At 34.0% G+C, this 25607-nt stretch overlaps 1 protein-coding gene and 1 non-coding gene across 3 annotated transcripts in view; both read right to left on the bottom strand.

Annotated features, from left to right (window-relative positions):
- GRID2 (glutamate ionotropic receptor delta type subunit 2) overlaps window positions 1-25607 on the bottom strand; it is a 1800826-nt gene that overhangs the window by 1235088 nt on the left and 540131 nt on the right. The gene's annotated exons all lie outside the window — the stretch shown is intronic.
- Window positions 22162-22268, bottom strand: LOC141519714 (U6 spliceosomal RNA). Its single transcript, XR_012477373.1, has one exon. It is a non-coding gene; the product is annotated as a U6 spliceosomal RNA (small nuclear RNA).

The raw sequence follows: 25607 nt of genomic DNA, 5'->3' as shown, positions 1-25607 counted from the left end.
CATCATTGTGCTTGGCTTCTCAGTTGGTGGAGAAAGGAAAGGGAGAAAGACAACTTGGAATTCAATCCAAAAAGGAAAAAAAATGCTAAAAATAAATATTTTTTTCAAAATGTTATCCTCCAGAGAGAACTGATCAAATTTATGTGTATATTAAGGGATACTTTTTCACTTTTTTCCTCTTATTTTTCTTTTTCTGCTTTTTAAAATTTTACATGTACACTTGATATTTTGTTTTCCCTTTCAAGGTTTGGGGGGGGAGGGCAGGAAGGAAAAAGAAAATTTTGAATTTAAAATTTTAAAAAATGCATACTAATTTTTCTTAATTGGGGAATGCTTAACTATACATTTAATTGTACACATGCATACACATACAAACACACATATATACAGTTATACCTATCTATGCATATTCATGTGGAAGTATCTATTCATTCCTCCTATATTTTGAAACAAAGTTATTTTTAATAACTTTTTTTAAGGACAGGAAAGCAGTTTAGTAAAACCATTTAGTAAAACACAACATTCCATATACCTAGTCTATCACCTCCGTAAAGAGAAGAGGAAGAGTAATTTTCACTGCTTTCTCTAGACTTTTCTTCTATAAGCATGCATAGTTGTGCATGTGTGTACCTACTATATATGCACACTAGGCAGTGTGCTAATCACTTTGAACTATTATCTCATTTGATCAAAAGATTAAGAAATATGGCAAATAAGAACTATTATTATTATTCTAAATTTACAAGCAACAAAAATGAAGCAAAATGGTTAACAGGTTATATTCCTTAAATGCTTTGTAGTGGTATGATTTTAATTGATATAATTAAAGCATACTCTTTATAGCATATAGAGTAAGGATATACACATATATAGTTTAATATGTTTAAAATGATTATACATGCACAATCTATAACAGATAACTTGCTGTCTTGTGACTAATGTTAGTTATGCCATATAATAATTTTTTCCTGATGTTTTCCCAAACACTTCCTCCTCCTCAATGAACCTTATATTACCACATTAATTCCAATCAGAATTCTGATGAAATGTACTGAAAGCACAGACACTGCTAATCAATTTTAAAATTTGTTCAATAAATATCAATATTAGTAAAAGTTATGATGAAAGCAATCCTTTGGGATTTTGCCAACAAGACAAAAAGTTTGCTTAGCAAATTAAAACTGCATATTAGTCTATAATAAATGACATCTTTATTTTCAACACTATAACAAATGCTCTTTGATTCTGGCTTCTGTGATATGAATCTGCCTCACCACATGAGGCAACACTGAAGAAATATTTTTAAATAAGTTATTTTTTAACTTCTGATATAATAGTGAGTGAGTGAAGCAAATCCATGCAAATACTCATAATTTATTTAATTTCTCAGATATTACAGATTTTCTATTCTCTTTCAGCAGGCACTTAAGCTGGTATGAAATTCCATTCTACTTCTGTTCTGAAATAACTATTCTTACAGTTTAGTATGAACTATTTTCTTACATGTATAGAATGCTTTTATTTCAGTTTTCAGAGTGTTTTTAGGAACCTCAAGATATCTAAACAAGATCCTGCAAAGCACAAAGGCCACAGAATTCTAATTTTCTATTTTACAAATGAAAAAATTAGTTCTTAGAGAATAATTACTAATGACTTCATTATACTGAGTAGTAGAAAGAACATAGCATTGGAAGTTGATTTGGTAATAGATTCACCATCAATTAGTAGTGCAAGAATGAAATTATTTATGAAACTTCAGGAGAAAAAAGGATGTATGCATGAAAATTCACACAAGCTGTGCACACCCACACCCATACCCACACATACACACACACACACACACACACACGCACGCACATACACGCATGCACATACACACACCCTAGCACTCTTAGGGACTTAAAGGAATCATTTTGCAGGGAATACTCAGAGAAGGGAACAAAGATTTTGGCAGGACCCCAAGAATGTGAGTTTAAAAGGATTTCTGTGTGTTTAAAATGTCTTCTCTTGTGTATAGCGCCGTTTCACTTTGGAAAACTTTGAAGGGGAACATTACATACCCAGAAAACAAAATTGTGGTGGTGAGCTTAAAAGGATGCAGAAGGCTGATAAAGCTTCAAAACGTTCTCCCAACTGTTGATAATATTAAATGATAGTCTCACTGACTTTGAATAGGTTTTTCAATGGAAAATAATGAGGGGGAAAATATAAAAGTCTTTCTTTTTTTCCTGCCTTAACAACCCTGTTTAAGTTAGAGATATAGAGATAAAGGCATACAAGAAAAGGAAAAAATGAGGTCTTTGTAGAAATGTATAGCATTACAAACTCGAGACTAAAATTTGTAACCGAAGTAGAATAGTTTTACTGTAAATGTCCAGATTATGGTGAGTGCTAAAACGTCTTAGTGATGCACATGAAGGTTAAGCACAAACAGTCTCTTTCCCTTCCTGGAGGATACTGTAGTAGTAGAAGCTGATTAAAATTACTAGAGAATAAGTCAAACTGAAGTTAGTTTGTAGTAATTCAAGAAATTTTAATTGTTTAAGTAAAATCATAGCTTAGCCCTAACTTGATCCTACAGGTGAGATTTGGTGAAATCTTAGACTAGACTGAGCAGTAATATTAGAAGAACCCGAGAAGGCAGTGAAGATAAAGAAAAATGAGCAATCAGGAGCATAAAATGAAAGATTAGTTTCAAAGTTGGTTAAAAAGAAATTAGCAGAGACAGAACCAAGAAGGCAGAGCAAAGGCAGGGATTCACTCCATTTCTTCCCCAAAGCACTCCAAATAATTTTAAATGACTAACCAAATTCTAAAGTGGCAGGACCCACAAAAAGGCAGTGAAACAATCTTCCAAGACAAGCTAACTTGGAAGGTCACTGGGAAGAGTCTGTTCCACAAGAGTAAGAGAGGAACACAGAGCAGCTTGAGCCACGCCAATACAAAACAGCCCCAGTCATCCAGGAACGGGAAGCCAGAGGACTGCGTCAGTGGCAGCTGTGGTGGTTTCTAGACCTCTCGGCCTAGGGATTGTCAAGGACTACTTGGAAGGTAAATAGGAGAATTTTGTCACACATCCAGTGCTCCCAGCCTCAGCATCTGGGACCCAAACTGCAAAAGACTAGGTGAATCATCATCATCAGTTGCTTGCAAAACTCTCAGACCATGGACAGTGAGAGAATCAGAATGAGATTACAGAGGTTTCTTTGCTATCCCCGAGGCATATCCCATAAACAGATCTGGGTCCCTTTCTTGGTCCCCAATCCCAGGAAGACAAGCAGAACAAAACAGAATTTACTGCCACAGCAGAGCAGGGACCCTGCTCACAGTTCCAGGGGAAAAAAGGAGTGCTTGTGATCAGTCACAGACCAGAGGACAAGCTGGAAGCGGAGTTACAACTTCTCACAGAATCTTGGAGGGGTTGAAAATTTGCAGTTGCCTAGAAATATGGACAAAACAACTGCAAAACCCCTCAACAACTTGGAATAGTGCATCTTCCACCCAGAAGCAGAGCCCTACCTTAACAAAGAGTTAAAATCAAGTCATAGGCTTAAGAAATGAATAAGCAACAGAATAAAAAAAAAAAATCCAACTACAGATAGTTACTATGGTCATATTGAAGATTAAAAATACATACTCAGAAGAAGATAACAAAATCAAAAGCTTCCAAGAAAAATATGAATTAGGCTCAGACAATGGAAGAGTTCAAAAAGAAACTTGAAATTCAAGTAAAGAAGATAGAGGAAAACTTTGGAAGAAAAATGAGAGTGATGCAGAAAAATCTTGAAAACTGAAACAGCAGCTTGGTGAAGGAGAAACAAAAAAGAAATTGAAGAAAATAATAACTTAAAAACCAGACTAAAACAAATGGAAAAAGAATTCCAGGAAGACAATTGGGAGAAAAATGCCTTAAAAAGCAGAATTGTTTCATGTAAAGACTGAGAGATTGCTTTCAGTGGGGGGAAGGAAGTAAGATTGGGAGAAAAATTGTAAAACTCAAATAATATCTTTAATAAAAAAAGAAAAAACAGAATTGGTGAAATGGAAAAAGGATATACAAAAGCTCACTGAATAAAATAATTCCTTAAAATACAGAATGAAGCAAAGAGAAGCTGATGACTGAAAAATCAAGATATGATAAAACAAAATAAAAAAGAATGGAAAACTGTAAGAAAATGTGAAACATTTCACTGGAAAAGCAACTGATCTGTAAAAAAAACCCAGAAGAGATAATTGAAAAGTTCTGGGACCATTTGAAATCCCAGACATTATTTTTCAAGAAATTTTGAAGGAAAACTGACCTGAAATTCTAGAAGCAGAGGGTTAAAGAGAAATAGAACAAAATCAACAATGATCTAGAGATACCAAAATGAAAACTGCCAGGAATATTATATCCAAATTTCAGAGCTCTCAAGTCAAGGACAAAATATTGCAAGAAGCCAGAAGGAAGCAATTCAATTCTACATTAAGGGATTTGATAGTCCAGAAGGCAAAAAGAGCTTGAATTACAACCAAGGAAAACTGGATATGCTTTCAGGGGAAAAGATAAATATTCAATGAATTAGCTTAGCATAAAAAAGTGTAGAGGGCCAGCCCCAGGGAGTGATATTCACATAACCTTGGTGACCTTCTTCATCAAAGATACACATGGTTGATTGGTCATTGGATGGATCCATTGACTCACAGGTGAACCCTGACCTGGGATAACCTGTGGCTCCAGGGGTGGTTCTAAAGGTTTCTTGGATTGAGAAGCATGCAGATTTCTAAGAACAAACCTTGTAAACTTACCCAGGAAATTGTATAACTGGGTCTCCTTTAACTGGTCATTCCTGAGACAAGGTTTTGTTATATAAAGTCTGAGTTTCCAAAAGTGAAGTTGGTAGATTTTCACTTCCCAACCTTTCATGTTTGGGTGTGTTTTAAAACATATCCAGACCCACACCAGAGCTATTGTGGGCGACAGCTGGTGACTGACCAGGGACTGATGGACAGACGGACAGCCGGACCTGGAGGGGAAGCAATATAAAGTCTGGACGCCTGCGGGTCAAAAGAGCGCTCATAAAGGGGCAGCAGGCAATGAAGGTAAATAATGTTTTCATCAGGTCTAAAACAGAGCGTTAAAATGGGACAGGCACAGTCTAAGGAAAGAGAACATTATTTGAGAGTGCTAAAGCAGATAGTTGAAGAAAGAGGCTTGTTTAGAGCAACAAACAAACAGTAGAAGAATTTAGTGAATGTGTACAGAAGTGTTGTCCTTGGTTTCCGGAAGGAGTATGAAGCATTGAAAACTGGGAACTGGGGAAACAGATGAGTGAACTTTCTAAAAAGCAAGGTCAGAAGGCATTTCCTATAGGAGTCTTTTCTTTGGGGAATATTTTAAAAATCTGCCTGACTCCCCCTGGAGATGTTCCCTTGGCTCCAAGTATATTAAAAGTTGGTGTAGATGTTCCAACTACTCAGCAGGAAGATAAGAGGAAAAAGTGATGGCTTTTACCTCCCAAGTCACCTCCAGACCTGTGCCTGCCTCCAGGTGGAAGGAGGGGTGTGGAGGCCAAGGTGGAGGGGCCCTACCTTCCCAGGAGAAGCCTCCTCCCTGTTCCCATCCAGGATGCCAGGCGCCACCCTCTCAGGCTGCCAGTGGCTGCTGCTCCTGGGCTTCTGGTGGTGGTGCCTCCCCAGCCGGCTTCACTTTTTTTTTTTTTTTTTTTTTTTTTAGGTTTTTGCAAGGCAAATGGGGTTAAGTGGCTTGCCCCGGGCCACACAGCTAGGTCATTATTAAGTGTCTGAGGCCGAATTTGAACCCAGGGTCCTCCTGACTCCAAGGCCGGTGCTTTATCCATTGCGCCACCCAGCCGTTCACCTTCTAACTCTTAATAACCCACCTTCTGCTCCTTTATGGTCTACAGAAGAAAATGCTACCAAAGATAAGGGGCAGATGAATATTGGTTCAAATAGTGCTCAAAAAGCAATAGATAGGGAGAGAACATTCCATGGGACAGGAGTCATTGTTCTCTTTTCTTGTACTTGAGATACGATAATTTAGATTCTTATAAGTTTAGAGAATGAAATTCAGCAACCAGCACCGTATGGTAACGCCAGTCCATAAGTTTTGAATGTAATACAAATATTAGGTAGACAAATATTAGCCCCAAAAGATTGGACCATGATAGCAAAAACTGCTCTTACAACCAGGAGATGTCTTATATGAATTTTTTGAGAAATGTACTCATCAAGCTAAAAGAAATGAAGCAGCAGGGTGAAGAAAAACATTGAAATGCTCTCTAGCGCTGGTCCATGGGCAGGAGTAGATAATCAAACTGGGGATAGTTTCCAGGCACATGGGCAGGCGAGGCTAGAATTGCCTGAAGAAGGAGGCAATGGGAATGAGAGATCAGACAGCTACAGCTTGTTTGCTCGTGGCCCACTTATCTAAATCTTGAAGTTAACTGAGAGAGGAATTAAGAAAAAGCACTAGCTAAGAGAAAGAGAGAATTGTTTTATGAAGACTTGATAAAATTAAATAAAATGCTAAATTTATTAAAAATGCTATTTAACTTCACAAAGTCAAAATAATCAGGTTCATTTTAAAATATGTAATTTGATTATTACAAAAAATAATGGGACGATTAAGGATTAAAAAAAAAAGAGAGACTCCCCTCCCAGAAAAGATTTAGGGCTGTTGAAGTTATTTGATTTACTCTAAGCTGATAGGGGACAGGGGATATTCCAATTAGGTTGAGGGATTTTTGAGTGACTGTTTGCCTTCTCAAAAAGTATAATTATTTATAGTTAAAATCAAGAAATGTTAGATATCAAAACCTTTGAATGGAAAAATGTATTGTGAAAAACGGAAGGTTCTCTGCATTTTTTTCTGGTTTCTTGGAGATTTTCATCTTTGGTGGTGTTATCCTGTTGTTTTTTGTCTTTGTGTAATGTTTAAAGGGTAGAGCAGAATGGGGTTTCCCCGGATTTGGAGGGGCTCTCTGGTTCTAAATGCTCTGACTCCCTTTATGTGTCCATATGTGACTATCACTCCCACTCCCTGGGGCTGGTCCTCTACAGAAAGGTAAAGAGGAAAGTACTGAATGACGTTGAACAGCTTACATTCCTGTATGGAAGATAATACTAACAACTCAAATGAACTTTCTTAGTAGGATAGTTAGGAGTTGTGTGTGTGTGTGTGTGTGTGTATAAAAGCAGAGGTATGCACTGGGAGAAAAGAAAATGGAGAGGTATAATGACATGTTATTTCACATAAAAGTGATAAGACAACTTTTGCAACGGAGTGGAAGTGGGGAGGTGAGCAGGAATAAGTGAGCCTTACTCTCTTCAGAACTGGATATAGAAATCTATCTTACCCCAGAGGAAAGTAGAGAGGAAGAATATGGGAGAAAGGGGGTAGATGATAAAAGGGAGGGAAAATTGAGGGAGGGGTTAATCAGATGCAAAACACATTTGGAGGGAATAGGTGAAAAAGAGAGAGAATAGAATAAATGGGGCTGTGGGAAATAGGATGGAGGTTAAATAAAATAAAAGCAATTATGAGGAAAAATGGAAACATTAATTTAAAAACCTTATTTCTCAAACATAGAGAACTGAATCAAATTTATAAATAATAGCCATTCCCAAACTGATAAATGATCAAAAGATATGAAGAGTTTTCAGATGAGGTTATCAATACTATCTATTTAAATTATTTTTAAAAATTGTCCTAACTCACTGACAGGACAAATGAGAGTGGAAGCAATTCTGAGGTTACTACCTTATATACCTATTGGATTGATAGAAAACAAAATGACAGGCAGGAAGAGAAAATGACAAATGTTGGAGGGATATAGGAAAAAATAAGACTTTAATACACTGTTGGGAGAGTTGTGTAAGGATTCAAGAATTCTACAGTGCAATTTGGAATTATGTCCAAAGACCTATCAAGTCAAGCCTACCTTTTGACCTAGCTACAAAACTACTAGTTCTATTTTCCAGAAGAGATGGAAAAAAAGAAGAAAAATGACCTAAATGTATAAAGATATCTATAGTAGTTCTTTTCTAGTGTTAAGGAACTGGAAAGTGAAGGGGTATCCTTCAGTTGGGGGAATGGCTAAATCAATTATATTATGTTATTAAGCTGAAATGCTATTCTATTGTAAGAAATGGTGAACAGGTTACTCAGAAGAAAAACTTGCATGAGCAGATGCAATGGGAAATGTATTCTATATAAGATAAAAGCAATTATATAGGATGATCAACTGAGAATGACTTACCTTTTCTCAGCAATGTTATGACCCATGAGAACTGTGAAGGAATTGTGATAAAGCATCCTATTCATCCCAAAGACAGAACTGATAGTGTCTAAAATACAGATTGAACTGTACTTTTTTTTTTTACTTTGTTTTTTCTTGAAGTTTCTTTGGCGGGGCAGGGGGTTATGGTTTTATAATATAAATGTTATGGTAATGTTTTTCAAATGACTACAAATTTATAACCCATATTCAATAACTTGCTTTCACCTTGAGGGGCATTGGGGTGAAAGGAAGGGAGAGAATTCAGGACTCAAGGATTTAAAAATGAATGTTGAACTTTCTTTTTGCATGTAACCAGGGAAAGATAGAATAAAAATTGCAAAAGAGTAAAAGAGTAAAAGACTAAAGAAAGGTGGACTCCCTTTGAACCATTATGTGAGTAGAGGGTATTATGATGTAAAGGCTTTGAAGTTAGGAGGGAGGCATGAAAAGAATTGATTCCATTGAGATAAGGATTTGAGAACTTTTTAGAGAAATGCCTATTAGCTATTTAAGGAAATTTGCAACATGTATATTAATGCTCTGCCATAACCATTTGAAGGATTTATACCAATACTTAATAAGACATAACACAATGTTCAATAATTTAAGAGGAGACACATTAGAATGTGACTTTTTCCCTTTTCGGTTAAGTTCTGCTTCTTATATTCAGGCAAAAGTCTGAACCTAGAATTTTCGTTTTAAATACTGTAAGACCACAAGTTTAGATAAAACAATGTCCTTGATCTTGTCCTTGTTTACAGTCTACTAGGAGGTGTCTGCTAAGGTTCATGATGATAGTGTGCTTTCTTAAGAAAGCCAAATGTTCCCTTCCTTCTTCTCTTTGTTATGGTATTTATTTGTTAAGCAAATGCTTTTTAAATAGTGCAAAATTTTACCTTTGGCAATTAACATATTTGAATTATTACTGTTTTTTAATTTGAAAAATTCAGTTTAAAGTCTTAATGATGGCATAAGAAGTTAAAGTAAATGTGGAAATTGAAATATTGTAAATATAACAAAGTTTTTTGTAAATAAAGGAATTTCATAAACACTGGTTAGATAACTAGAGAATACTTGAATTGTCCAATTTGAATCTTCACTTAGAAATAATATTTAGAGAAACTTGGTTAATCACAAAGAAATGCTTATCTCAATTGCAGGTAATTATCAAATACTTCTTAGTTGTTTTTTTTAAAGAGAAAGGCAGGAAGAAAATAATCATTTAAGTGCCAACTATGTATCATGCATTGTGATAAGTATTTTACAAAGATTATCTCATTTTATAATTAATATTTGTCTCATTTGGTGGTAGAGCAAATTGACAGAGTGGAGGAAGCAGCTTAGCTTCTAAACAACCCTATTCCTCTCCAAACAACTTTAAACTAATACTTCAAATCAATACCTGGAGTGACAAAGTCTTTAAAAGGTGCCAAAATATGGATACTGAAAGTAATGCATCCAGGCAAGGAAACTCTGTCTACTGGTCGAGAGAAATGAATCAAGAGACAACTCCTTTGCCTGCCCAAAACTGCCTCAGTGATTCCCAGGTAGTTTCAACCAATAAGAGAGCAAACATTCTATTAGTCAGTCTGACATGGTTGCCAATTCAGATGAAGATACAAAATGACCTGATCGTCCGCCCAGACTAGCTTCAGAACAGGAGCAAGATCAAGATCAGCTAATGGAGAGCTGGGTCCGCTAAACCAATTACTATAAGAAGTTAGGATGTTAACAGTAAACTTGAAGCTACAGGAAAAACATGTATCTAGAAAATTATATTTGAGATCACACATGTAAAAAGTGACTTGTCTATAGTTGCATACAGTTACTGCTTTACATGTGAATGACTGTTGCAATATAATTGTTTTTACTGATTTATTTTGCTAACATTTTGTGTTATGTTCATGCTACAGCAAGATATCTGTTCTGGGTATATACTACTATTAATTGGTAGTGTTATTGCTGCTGCTAGCTAACTTCACTTTGTTAGATAGTCATACTTACTGCTTTTGATCAAATGCTATATACTATGGATATGTATGTAGTTTGGAAATCTGTTTATGGTTTACCCTGTATATAGTTAGGGCAGTTGTCATGGTTACGTGTTCCTAATCGGTGTTCTGTATTGTGCCATGTCTATTGCGTGGACTATTTCTTTATGTTATTTTACTTTTTCAACTATACAAAGATAGTTTTAAACATTCCTCTTTTTGTAAGCTTTTGAGTTCCACATTTTCTACCTCCCTTCCTTCCCTCCCCTCATCCCATGATAATCTAATATAGGTTTTATATGAGTAATCATGCTTAATATATTTCCATATTAGTCATGTTGTGAAAGAATAATCAGAACTAAAAGGGACAAAAGCTTGTGTTTTATTTCAGCCTCCATAGTACAAAGATTGCTTAGTTACCTGGGACTCCAGGAAATTCATTTCTGACTTAGAGTGCTGATGCTAATGTTTATACTGCATAGTTGGTATTGCCCCAGTTGATCTCTGCTAGGCATTGCAAAGAGTTCTTTCCCAGGGGAGGAAAGTAGCCAGTTCCAAAAATCTAATGATTTTCAAGATTGTTTCTTCATTGGTGGAGATCAAAGGTTAACAGTTAAAGAAAAAATGAAGGAGATCAAAGATTTGAGAAATAAAAAGGGATTCCAGGAAAAATGTGCAAAACTTATATTGAGGAAATAAAAGAAAGAAGAGGACTCAGCAAAATAAATAAATGAATTATAGATTGCCTAGGAGGGACATTTCAGGAGTGATCAAACTCATGCCTTGAAATGTACACCATTATCTCAGTTTCAGCTCTTTGAGGCAGGCTGGTGAAACTTCTGGTGTATGTCTGCCCTGCATTATCACAATATTATAACCTTAACAGCCACCTAGATTCATTGGCTAAAATTTTGTGGTTCTTCCTTTGGAGAAAGAAAAACTCGCTAATCATTATTTGCAAAAGCAATTAGCATGTTTCAAAATTTGAGAGGTCTAAATATTAAATCAGAGGCAGTTAGGTAGCAAGAGTGGATAGAGCACTGGGTCTGACATCAGGAAGAATTCTTTTCCTGGGTTCAAACATGGACTTAGATGCTTTCTAGCAGTGTGTTTCTAGTCAAGTCACTTTACTCGGTGCGCCTCATTTTCCTCAGCTTTCAAATGAGCTAGAGCAATATTATCTTTGTCAAGAAAACTTCAAGTAGGGTCACAGAGAGTTGGACAGAATTGAAAATTACTGAACAAATGAAAATGCAAATCATCTTTTCTTTATAAATACAAAATGACTCTAAAATTTTATAATTTAAATGAATATAATCCTACACAATATTCAAAAAAGGTGATTTACTTCTTTTGGCTTGGTGATACAGCATTTGTTTTCAAAATAATTGTCTAGTTGAAACAGAAGATGTCCCTTAAATCTGTAATGAATGTCATCACTCTAATCACATCAATTCTCAGTTCTGTAGGACATTAACGCTTTCACTCTTTTCCTGCCTCTTTTCTCTACTTCAGATCCTTGGTAAATCAGTTTAATTCAACACATCCATTCTGTTGATCATTTTGAACAAAATAAGAGGAAAATCACCAAACCATGCAATAGTGTCCACTACAAATTTTTGCTTCATAATGTCAACTGGGTCCATGGTGACATATGAAATTTCCCTAATCTATTTTCTTTTTTCATCAGAGTAGTTTTTCCAAGCATTTTCCAAATTTTGGGAATCTGCTAGGTGGTGCAGTGGTTAGAATGCTGGCTCTACAATCAAGACCAGTTCCCATACAGGCCAAGCTATTTTTAGGTTGTGTTCCATGGAAAGCCATTTAAGCATTGTCTCAGTTTCCTCTACTATAAAATGGGATTAATAACAGCACGAGGAATAAATGAAATAATTTTTGGAAAGTGTTTAGCACAGTGATTAGCATATTAGTACAGGCTTCCTCTCTTGGTACACAGCCCAGGACTATTTGCAGTATTCATTCATTCCTCCCTAAACACACCCTGTTTTCCATGAACATTTCTTTGCTCTCCTTCACTTTCCTTTACTCAGGAAGATCTTTGAAGTTCATTCAATGCACATCTACTACCCAGTCTAAATCTGGTGCCCATTGTGTGCTAACCTCCAGGTCACTCCCTTTTTTCAGTGTATTCAGAGCCAGGTTCGAAGTCTGTCTTTTCTTCCCATTTCCCTTCTCTTACTAAAGTATGTGATACTTCCTTAAATACCCTTAATCTCCTAATTCTTTAATTTCCTCTTTTTCCATGACCTATTGCTTCATTCCATCATGTTATACTGTAAGGAATGGTGATACTTTTGATCTTATCACCCACAAACACACCATTTCCTTGTTTATCATTTGAAATTCCTTTATTGGGTGCTAATCTCATCATTATATATTTTCCTCTTTCTTGTAACCAAATGCCCTATTCTTCAACCTCATCTTGATCTCCCATCTCCTCACTACCTTTGAATTCTTTCCCAGTTTATTATCTCCACACTGGTTATATTTTTCTCTTTTCCTCACCCTGACTCCTCAGTGAATCAATTCAACTCTACATTATTTTCTTTTGTATTTCCTTTCCTCTACTCTTGTTAATATTGCCAAACCTCAAGCTTGGATTATTCCTACCATCTATACCTTTGCTTCTACTCATATATTCCCAAAGTGGCAAAAAAACTCCCCCCAAAACCATGAAATCTTGATTCTTGGGCCCAAATCACAATTCTTTTGTTATGTAATGTATTTGACCCTCCCTGTAGCAAAGCAACCTTTTACATTTCCTAAATTGACTCATTTTTCCTTTGACCATTTTGGTTTTCTAAAACTTTTATTCCCTTTTCAAAACTTATTCTCTTCCCCAAGAATCCTGTTTTATATTTAATTTGAAAATATTGAAGCCACAGAGCCCAAGATGACAGTATGGAGCTAGCTAGCTAGCATGTTCCCAGAACTTTTGCCTGCACAATGCTCAATGAAGCCTCTACACAGACATTAAAGCTATAGATTCCACAAAAAGACAAGATTGAAACAAGTTTTCAATTGTAGACATTGTAGAAGATCTTCAGTGAAGGTCTCTTTGGGGAAAAGGGGACAATAAAGCCCAGCTAGGCATAGGAAAAAATGCTCCAAATCACTACTGATTAGAGAAATGCAAATTAAAATAACAATGAGGTATCATCTCACACCTATTAGATTAGCCCAGATGAGAAAAAAGGAAGATGATCAATGTTAGAGAGGTTGCAGGAGGATGCATTTTGATGCATTGCTGGTGGAGTTGTGAACAGATCCAATTTTTCTGGAGAACAATATAGAACTATGCCCAAAGAACAATAAAACTGTTCAGCAATTCCAGTACTAGGACTATATCCAAAAGAAACTGTAAAAAAGATGGGAAAAGTCCTACATATTTGAAATTATTCATAGCAGCTCTTTTTTGTAGTGGCAAAGAATGGGAAATTGAAAGGATGCTCATCAAGTGGGGAATGATTAAACATTATGGTACATGAATACTATGGAATATTTTGTCCTATAAGAAACAATAAATGGTCAGACTCTAGAGAAGCATGGAAGACTTAAGGCATCTGATGCTGAGTGAAGCAAGTTTAGCCAAGAGAACAATTTAAACATCAACATTATGAGATGAAAAACCTTGACGGAAGCAACCCCTCTTGGCAGTCCAGAGAGTTAGGATAACCATATTTGACAGGTTATAGACTGTTTTGTTCCCATCCAGAGGAAGAAAAAAACACAAAAAACTCCACCCCTCCCAAATGTGATGAACACTTTATAAAAATTATCTCTTATGTATATCTTTCCCTTAATCCTAATTCCTTATGCCAAAATTACTAATTTGTAAATATGTTTAAGAAAACATGTATGTAAAATGCTAACCTGACTGTTGCCAACTGAGGGGGGGGGGGAGTGGAAGATGGAAAGAAATTATATAACTTAAAAATATGCATATGGGGGTGGCTAGGTGGCACAGTGGATAGAGCACCGGCCCTGGAGTCCGGAGTACCTGGGTTCAAATCCAGTCTCAGACAGTTAATAATTACCTAGCTGTGTGGCCTTGGACAAGCCACTTAACCCCATTGCCTTGCAAAAAAAAAGCCCCTTTCAAATATGCATATGCATGAATTTTGAAAATCTTTCATAACATGCAATTGGAAAAATAAAATAAAATATCAATTAGAAAAAAATTGAAGACATTTGCCAAGATTTTCTTTTCTCCTCTCCTCCTCAGCTCAGATGCTTTCTGCCACTATTTGCCTTTACTTCTGTTTTCATAATGAGGTGTCTCAAGGTCAATATCCCTATTTGTACTTCCCCATATGCATTAGATTGATCCTCATAGTTTTAAATTTGAATAAAATTAACAAATTTAATAAAATTAATGAAGCAGTTAGTTTGTACAGTGGTTATATATATACATACGTGGAAGATTTGAGTACAAATCTAGCCTCAGATACTTACAAGTTGTATGTACCTGGACAAATCACTTAATTATTGTCTGTCTTAATTTACTTATCTATAAAATGAGGATAATAATATTATTTACCTCCCAGATTGAATCCACAGCTTTCTCCTTATAGGTATGGTGGAATGATAAAATGAGGTAATATTTGTAAAGCATTTTGCAAACATTAAAGTGCTATATAAATGGTAACTATAATTTTGCTAGCATAAAATGAAAACGAGTGATAGTTTGGATAAGAAAACAAAACCCTACCATATGTTGCTCATAAGAAATACACCTCAAAGGCATAGACAAATAGGGAATAAAAAGGAGGGCTGAAATAAAATTTACTATGCCTCAAGTTAATCCACAAAAAAAGAATTTTGCAATCTTGCTTTCAGAAAAGAAAAAACCATAATACTACATAAATAGAAATAAACAAAGAAACAAAACAACTCCAAGCAAAAGATCAAAATCTATATTTGTCAAATACTTTAGCAAAGAGAAAAAATTAACCATTCTGTTCACTTCATTTTGCATTAGTTCATGTCTTTGCAGGTTTTTTTCTCCTCTGAAGACATCCTACTGACCATTTATTATAGCACAATAGTATTCTACCACAATCTTATGTGCCAACTTGTTCAATCAGTTCTCAATTGATAGACATCCCTTCAATGTCCAATTATTTGCTTCCATGAAAAGAACTGCTTTGAATATTTATGCACATATAGGACCTTTTCCATTTTCGTTGATCTCTCTGGGATATAGACTTAGTAGTAATATTGATGGATATGCAGTTTTATAGTTCCTTAATTCCAAATTGCTCTTCAGAAAGTTGGATCACTTTACCATTGTACCAGCAGTGCATTAGTGTCCCTATTTTTCCATATCCTCTACAACTGTTGATATTTCCTTTTCTGTCATATTAGCCAATCTGAGAGTTAGACATGGTATTTCAGCACTGTTTTAGTTTGCATTTCTCTACTCAATACTGATTTAGAGCATTTTTATGTGACTAATGATTGCTTTGATTTGCTCTTCTGAAAACCACTTTAAGTATTTGCCAATTGAGAAATGGCTGTTATTTCTATAGCTGCCTCAGGTCTCTAGATATCTGAGAAATGAGACCTTTATCAGAGATACTTACTGTAAAAATATTTACAATTTTCTCTTTCCTTTTAATCTCAGCTGCACTGGTTTTGCTGCTGTGAAACCTTTTTCTTTTTAAATTTCATATGATCAAAATTATCCATTTTCTTTCTCAAAATCTCTTTCTCTTGTTTGGTCTTAAATTCTTGCTAACAGGTAAAGTTTTCTATGGTCTACTAATCTGTTTATGATACAATCCTTAATCTTTAGGTCAGTACCCATTCTGTCCTTATCTTGGATTATGATGTGAGTCGATCCCTAGCTTCTACCAAACTTTTTCCAGGTTTCCTAGAAATTATCAAAGAGTGAGTTCTTTTCTCTTAAATTTAGATCTTTTGATTTATCAAATTCTATATTATTATGGTCATTTTATTACTGTGTATTGAGCAGCTAATCTATTCTACCAATCCATCATTCTATTTCTTAGCCAGATTGTTTAGAGGATTATTACTTTGTAATATAGTTTGAGATTTGGTACTAAATCAAATTCTTTTGAATGAGACCAAGCAGAACATCAACTTAATAAAAAGCAAATGAGCAGGTTAAAATCAAGACAGAACCATAAGACCACAAAACCTCTATGCTATTATCTGCTGACAAAATTGAAAAGACAAGAAATAAATAATTTTCAAAACTGTAAAATATCCAATCTAGCAGACACCAAACAGAGGAATTAAGTAATCTAACTGCAGAGAGAAAATTGAACTTGTGGCCATGGAAGTACCAAATCAACAGAACAAAACAGAACAAAATCTCCTGTTCATGATGAATTTATAGGAGACTACTATAAAACTTTTAAAGAACAATTAGTACTAATAAGTTCTTTTCAAAACCTGAGAAATAAGGAATTCCACCAGACTCCTTTTTGTTGAGTCAAATATTTACCTAATATCCAAATCAGAGAAAGATAAAGTAATGATCAAGAACAGTAGACAGATATGATTAATGAATATTGATTTTCAAATTTAAAACTGATAAACAATTCTTCCACTTATGACCAAACTGAATTGGCATTAGGTGTGTAAGCATAGTTCAAGATAAGGAAAATAATATAATTTATATGTATAAATGTTACCATGTATGTATGAATATGCACACACACTCTTATATATATATATATATATATATATATATATATATATATATGTATATGCAACTTATAATATATAACTTTGTTGTTACCTGAAAATGTTTTTCAGGTAATCAACTATTTTTATTCTTACCTTGGTTCGACAAAATTTTTGGTTCAAAACTAATTGAAATGTTAAAATCAAATTTATGTATTTTCTTTTGTAATTGTCTCTATCCTTTATTTAGTTAAAATGTCATCTATTCGTAGCTGAGAAAGATGTGATAATAAGCTGCTCTTCAATTGTTTAAATTATTTGATTTTTAGTATTCTGGTCACAGACCTATTATGGACTTCAATATAAGATATTGAGTTGAACCTCATTTATGCCACAAAGCTTTCAAGCTTTTCCAGGAGTTCTTATCAAATTGAGAATTCTTTCCTAATCTATGTTTTCAGTTTTTTGAATGCTGAGTTACTGCATTCCATTATTTTTAATTCTGTCTTGTCTATTCCACTGATTTACTTCTCTTTCCCATTTTTAAACCAGTCCTGAATTGTTTTCATGATTGCTGCTTTATAACAGTTTGAGTTTGCTTTTCTGCTTTCATTCTTCTCTATATACATATCTTCATAAACTATATATCTCAACTTATGTCTTTCGATCCATCTAATCTTTCTATTGAGTGAACTAACAAAAAATCAGTCATTTTCCAATACCTCAAAAGATATTAACACAGAAATCTGAAGAGAATAGCAAATTTGTTAATAATCATATTAACAAATGCTCCATATTATTTATAATAAGGGATACTTTTTTGCATATTTGGTTTACTCATGCTGGGTATTAACATGATAACATTATAAGTAATAAATCATGAAGGATAAACTGTAAAAGACATCATTATAGAAATATAACTTAACAAATATTAGAAAAAGGGATCAAACAGCTATGTATCACACATATTTAAACAATATAGAAAGCATAAATGGAAAATATTCTGAATGTGGAGAAGATTTTTGTGGCAAATTTAAGGGAAGAGATGTATAATACTGGTAGATCATAAACAAACATGAATTGGTTTAGACTTTTGAAGGGAACAATCATTCTGATGAGATGAGAAGCTCCTAGGATGTATATACTTAAATGTCAGATAAAATTCCCCCTCTGTCTGATCCCCAACCTGCTCACTTCCTTAAAGTGGCAATACCTCTCCTAAGAAAATGTGTTGGATATTTTAGTGAAGTTGAATTTTTCATAAAAATTTCTTCTGAATTTGATTTTCATGAATGGTCAAGTCCCTTTTTTGCCTTGCTATTTTGAGGTTCCAAAATTACTTGTTCTAACTATTAATAGAGGCAAAGGTACATTCACATTGCAAATGATCATCTGGCTGAAACTAAAGATATTTTCCATAGAACTTTTCATATTTTCATTACCTTTGACACAACACCCTTCTTCTAAATTTAAAAAGGCATGCTTCATTTTCAAATTCCTTCCAATTTGCCCTTATAACATATTGTCAAAATGCAGACTTGTTTGTTTTATAATCCTCTGCTACAGAGTTGATTATGTCATTGCAACCTATTCTTTATTTTTTAATACTTTGACATTTTCCTAATATACATCCAACTCCTTACTATTTTTCTAAATAATAGTAAATCAAAGAATTCCATCTTACATGACTACTCTCACTCTTTTGTCTTTAGCTTCTGCTTAACTATCCTATCTGCAAGAAACAGAATGCGAATGTAACATTCACTTTTCCTCTATTAGGAAATCTGCATGTAGATGACTCAGGCTAGTTGTGTGACCTTGAGCAAAATAAAGAGAATATTTGCACTATCTCTCAGGGGCTTCAATTAAGATAATTGCTTTATAAATAAAAAAAGTCAAATCAAAATGTGAGCAGTTTCTTTTTTATATTACTGTATTTTATTCTAGTTTTTTTTACCACTCATGATTATTAGTATAAATTTTCATCTAGCTTAAATTTTTAAGAAAAAAACTTGAAAATATCTATGATAACAATCCAAACAAGTGTAAAAAAAAAGCCACAACATGTATTTCTGATACCAATACATTGTAAACAATTTTGGAGACGTAGCTCAGGAAAAAAATGATAAAACTTGGGGAGGGACTATAACTCTTGGTAATTTGTTCTGTGAATAATGTTCTGTGAAGGATGAAATAATATGACAGAATCCTGAAATACTGAGTTATTCAATTCAGGCATCTCTGGAATAACAACAGCAATAAAAAATGAAAGTATGAAATTACAATTAAATCACCTAAAAGTGCATTCTGAATTAATTTTGCAAATTCTTAATGACTTGAGAAAATAATACATTTTGTTTTTTAAAAAGCTACATCCCACCCCAACAAGACAGACTTTTAGATTTTAATATTTACTACTTTAGATTTAATACTTATATTTTAATCCCTTTAATTTCATTTAACTCAGATATGGTAATTTGCTGGCATACCTGAATATGAGATGGTACCTTCCAATTTTATTACAAGAAAAATTAATGAAGGCAGAACTGGATGAATTCATTCCTTCTCCATCTTGATGTGCATAGTTTGGATTAGTAAAGTCAGTATTCCTTTAAAGTCAGTATTCCTTTACCATTCTCAAAATGGAAAAATTCTTGCATTTCCCTCAAATCAAGAAAGTAATAAAGATTGAATATGTATACATATATAAATGAAATATGAGAATGTAAGCATTAAATAGTCCCTTGGTTGTCCTATATAATTTAATAGTACTAATACATTTAATAGTAATTTGCTAAATACTTACAATTTTTTATTTTTAATACTTAGAATTTAATAGTATTTTAGTACTCTTTTGTACTATTAGAATTACAATTCCCTCCAAAGAAATCATAGATTATTTCTGTTTATTTTTTAATAATAATAGCAAACACTTAGAAATTAGAAAATTGTACAAAACTATTTAGGAATGTAAGGAAGTTTTTTGACATTATAAGCAAGAAAAATACCTTAAAATATTTACTACTGAAAGTCATAAATCTCACTCTTTGATTAGTTCACTGATCATTGAATCATCAGCAGAGAATCCTGAAATCTATATGTAACCCCAATGAATATCCTAAACTGCAATCACACATATTCAGTCTCTAGAGAATACCTTATCCTTTTTGTCCCATAGACATCTCAAACTTGAAATATCAAAATTAGAATTCATTATATTCCCAGGTTTATCTCTCCTATCTGGATTTATCTATCTCAATTGAGACTACCATCTTCCCAGTTATCCCAGTTTGAAAATTTGAAATCCTCTCTGACTCTTCCCTCTACTTTACAGTTCTTTTCAGTTGCCAACCGTTGCTCAGCATGCTTCCATGGTATATCTCATATTCCATTCCTTCTTCACACAGCCTTTGTCCTAAATTGGAGAGCTACAATAATCAAGAGCTGCTCTCACCTTTTATTCCATTGATTTTTTTTCAGATAGGTGCCAAAATAATCTTTCTAAGGAACAAGATGTCAAAATAATCTTTCTAAGAAATAAGTCTGACAATGTCGCTACACTGAATTAAAAAAAAACAGGCAAGCCTCTCCATTGCCTTGGATATAAAAACAAAATTACTCATCCTGGCATTTAATTAGTCATAATCAGATTCTGTCTTAATGGAATATATTTCAAATTCTAAGTTATAGCCAAATTGGTCTACTGCCTCTTCTAAAAACTCAACAATTAGTAATAAAATTTACAATTCTAATGCAGAATAATATATTGTCACTAGAAATTTTTGATGCTGGCAGACCTGCTAAACAAAATTTAGGATAGTGTTCTAAATAGATCATCCTCAATCAATGCAGAAGTCATTGATCTTTTATCTCAAATTGAAATCGATCAGTCCCCAGCTAAAGTATCAACTGAAGAAGAGGTTTTGAACTCCACTAGGTTCCTTTCAAATAGTGAAGCACCCGATGCTGATTCTATCCTAGCTGAGATCTTACAAGGTGGGAGACAGGTCCATTGTTCATCCAAAAGCTAGCTTAAATTTCTGCGATTACATGGCATAAAGAGGTTATTCCCTAAGAATTCAATGTTGCCTCCATAGTTCATCTCTATAAAGGTAGAAGGAAAAGGTTGCCCTATGATAATCACAAGGGTGTTTTTTTAGTCATTGCTGGTAACATTCTTGCCCAGAGTCTTATCAATAGGCAAATCCTTCACTTTGAAAATGGTCACCACCCCAAGAGCCAGGTGACTTCAGAAATGGACAAGTAATAGTTGATATGATGTTTGCTATTGAACAACTCCAGGAAAAAGGAAAATGCCAGGAAAAGAACAGAGGACTGTATACAATATTTGTTAATCTGACCAAGACTTTGATAACATTAATCATGAGGTTTTATGTAAAATTATTTCAAAATTTGGTTTTCCAGAAAAGTTTATCAGTATTGTCCCATCACTTCCATGATGTCATGCTTGCACAGTTTCAGGATAGTAGCCAATAGTCTTAAGATTTCCTGGTCACCACTGTAGGGAAACAAAGCTGTGTCCCTGCTCCCATACATTTTGTAGCATGATGTTATCAAACAACTTCACTGAGAGTGAAGATGTCATCAAGGTCAGTTACCACACTGATAGTAAATTTTTCAACTTGTAAAGGCTTATAAACCAAGACCAAAGTAGAGGGAATGTTGGTGCAAGATCTTCTCTTTGCAGAGGACTGTGCCCTCAATACAGCCTCTGGAGCTAAGATGCACAAAGTACGGATTAATTCTCTACTACTTGTGCTAATTTGGGCCTAACAACACCAAGAAAACACAGGTGTTCCACCAGTCAGCACCACATCATCCATATATGGAACCATCAATTATAGCAAAATGGAGAAATTTTGAGTACATTGGATAAGTTCACTTATTTTACAGTGTCCTTCCCAGGGAGGTACACATGAGGTTAGCACATGCATTACCAGAGCTAGAGTCTTGTATTTGGGAGGTTCCCAAAGAAAGTATGGGAGAGAAGCAACATTACACTGTCCACCAAACTGAAATCTCTCAGAGCCATTTTGCTGAGCACGTTGCTATGTCTATGAAACTTGGACAATCTACCAGCACCATGCCAGGAAAGTGAAATGCTTCTATTTAAATTGTCTTTCTGAAGGAGGATCACCTGGCAGGAAAAGAATCCAGACACTAAGGGTCCTTTCTCATGTTAACCTGCATTCCAACATTACTACAGAGAGTACAATTACAATGTCATCCTTGCGCAGGGGTCATGCTAAGCTTCTCTGTATCATTCCAATTTTAGTATATGTGCTGCCGAAGTGAGCACGAGTACAATTACAATGGACTGGAAATGGTGTAAGAATGCCAGACATATCCTTGCCAAAAAGATTATTCTATGGAGAACTCACACAGGGTAGGCACTCACAAGGGAGTCAGAAGAAGCTATACTGGGACACCCCGAAGGATGCTCTTAAGAACTTTAGAATTGATTGTGCATCATGGGCGATGCTAGCACAGGACCACCCAGCAGGGTGCCCTCATCAGAGAGGGTGTTGCACTCTATGAAAAAGGCAGAATGGAATCAGCTCAAAGGAAATGTGATATATGTAAATTTAGAGTAAGCACCCAGGTGTTCCCATAGACTATTTGTGCCCTACCTGTGACAGAGCAGTCAGATTCCATATTGATCCGATCAGTCACACTCAGACATACTGTAAGTAATTTGTCTCAATCATAATGATGTCATTTTAGTCTTCTTTAGTAATGAAGGCAAGAACCAACTATCTTATCTATATATAATATATGTTATGAATATGATATCATGTAAATATTATGCATGTGTCTACATAAAACACATGTACATATATTTACATGGTATTCAAACATGTTATATTAAGATAATATCAATCAGTGTTACAGAAAGAGTTTCAGATTTGAAGTCAGGAAAAACTTGCGCTTAAATCACAACCTGCCCCCAATTAACTGCAAGGCTATGGTCTATTCATTTCAATTCTGGGTCCTCTAAGTTTCCTTATTTATAAAATGGGAATAAGAAATGCATTATCTATCTCACAGAGTTGTTGTGAAGCTTAAAGGAGATTATATATTAAAAGCAATTTGCAAAATCCAAAGTACTAGCTCAGTGTCAGCTATTTCAAGCCTAGTGATGTCTGACAAAGGAACTTTTAATGAAATCAAGCAAATGATATTACATGCATTTTCCATTCTAATCCTTTAGAATAAATTTTTGTCCTAAATCACATTAATCTGACTATAAGTCTTATTACTATTCAAGTATAAGAAAAATTGAAACTCTTCTTTTTTCTTTATGATTTTATTCCTTTAAAAACAGATTTTAAAAAAATCTGATTCAACAAATAATATATTAGAAAAATATGAATAAAAATTAATTTATGGAATCTGTTACATAAATAGCCACAGTTTGATTTTACTTTATCTTTACTTATTTTAATATAACTTTATAGTTAAAATTTTATTTACATTTATTTAAAGTTTATGTATTTTACATAGCTTATTCTAAGAATCTAGCATTTCGTTGAATCAGTTTGCACCTTATTTGTAGTTTGGTAGATAATCTTCAAGATTTGCAATGGTTCAAAATCGTATTCCTCATCTAGCAACAAACCTGGTACTGGTTCTCTGTATAACGCCATATTAAAATTTAATGTCTATCAATTTGTCAATATAGCATTAATTCATGAAAATTGATTTCATTATCCCTAGATGTATTACTTAAGTACTATTTATCCTTTCCTTAGAAAATAATAATTTTGCAAATTTCACTTGGCTAGACTTCCTGAGAGCACACATACACACACATATACACAAACAAGCACAGTTTTCTTCCTATACTAGGAAACAGACAAGTTTCTCAAACAGTAAGTTACAGAAATGGAGTCAATCTTTATTATTAGAGGGAATTTAATTTCTGGGGATGGAATTTAATTTCCCCATCCCCGGGAAAATCATAGGTCAAACTGAAGAAAAATAATTGAGCCAAAAAAGATGTCTTGATGAAAGTATATTTAATTACATTGACCATACCTGAGATAATTTTCAGTTTTGAAAAGAAAACAATACATTAATAGGATTTTCTGATTATTGTTTTGGTTGGATAGAAATTTCAAGAGTTAAAATTTTAATGGAATCTCTTCTTCTCTTATTCCTTCTTTTAATCAATAGTAAATATAATAAAATTTAGAAAAACAAATTCAATTGTACTACGCATTCTATATAGGAAAAATCATCCAAACTAAATCTTAAACTATATTTTAAGTAAATAAGTATAAATGTTCACTTGTGAGTTTCTTTTTAGAAGTAATAAACTGCATGTTTTAATGGTTGTTACTAACATTAGAAATTTTATTTAGCTATAATTAAGAACTTTTTCTTATGTCCTACTGAATCTTAGTTATTACTTTTGACAAATAAGTTTAATCAATCCATTGCAAAATAATCAGCTTTTGGCTCCTATTTATCTACCTATCTATCTCAATGCAGGTTTTGTTTTATACATATAATTTCACATTCAAAATGAATGCCACTGACACTATTTCTTATACATATAAATGTTTGTTAAAGCTAATAATAAGTATCATTTTTGTTCACACACACACACACACACACACACACACACATATACACACAAGAGGTCAATAACAATTCAAAATAACCAGAGATGAGGTGAGGTGGTGATACATCATTGGCAAATGAGAGGTATATATAACAAGTGGCGTACATTCTAGGAAAAATTATATTACTGTGAGCTAAAATAGCTAATGGAATAAGAAGGCATTCGAAATAGGTATTGCAGGATATTTGAATAAAAGGATAAAACAGGAGAAGGAAAGGAACATTTCCAATGGGGAAGCAGAGGCAAGAATTCACATGATATGTTAAGGCAACAGAATATTGAACAATAAAGTTACTTAAGTACACTTGTATAAAGTGGGACAAGGAGATGACTGGGCCAGAAAATTACTGATATAGCTAGTTTATAGAGAGTTATGATTATCAGTGCAAAAAAAGGTAATCTTTTATCCTTTCTGGGATGATGTTCAGAATCAAACATAATTGTTTTATTCTGAAAATTCTAATCTCTGTAAGGTAACAAAATTGTAATCACTTGCTTTCCTTAGGGTATCCTAAAGTGTCTAGAACAAATGAAAGAGCCTAGATCTAGTCTATATAAAGAGCACTAAAAAATTATCAGCATTAACAAAAACATGTGTGTTCCTACTCTGATAAATGAAAATGAGGATTTTCATAGATTCTGCAAGAATTTAGATCCAATGATGAATGTTTAGAATTTGCTTAAATTAATGACATGGCATTCACAAAATGTTCTGAAGAACTCACTATCTCAAATCTAAGATAGGTAGAATTTTGGTAAGCAGATGTTGGAGCATACATGGGAATAACTATTATAGATCTATCTATAGATAAAATTAAGCAAGCAGAAGAAGGAAATTGTACATTTTTGAGGAATCAGACAGTTCAGTTTGGAACAAAATTCATTATTTTAGGGAATAAATAATAGATAAATATAGAAGGGGAGGTGGTTTGAATTTTGGTACAGTTAATTTTGGTATAGTTATACTCAGAAAAATGATCCCATAAAGCCATCAGGGCTGACAGAAGGAAG

The sequence above is a fragment of the Macrotis lagotis genome, chromosome 3, assembly GCF_037893015.1.
Source record: "Macrotis lagotis isolate mMagLag1 chromosome 3, bilby.v1.9.chrom.fasta, whole genome shotgun sequence".
NCBI lineage: Eukaryota > Metazoa > Chordata > Mammalia > Peramelemorphia > Peramelidae > Macrotis > Macrotis lagotis.
Note: the sequence above shows the minus strand (reverse complement) of the source record. Positions and strands in the feature narration are given on the sequence as shown.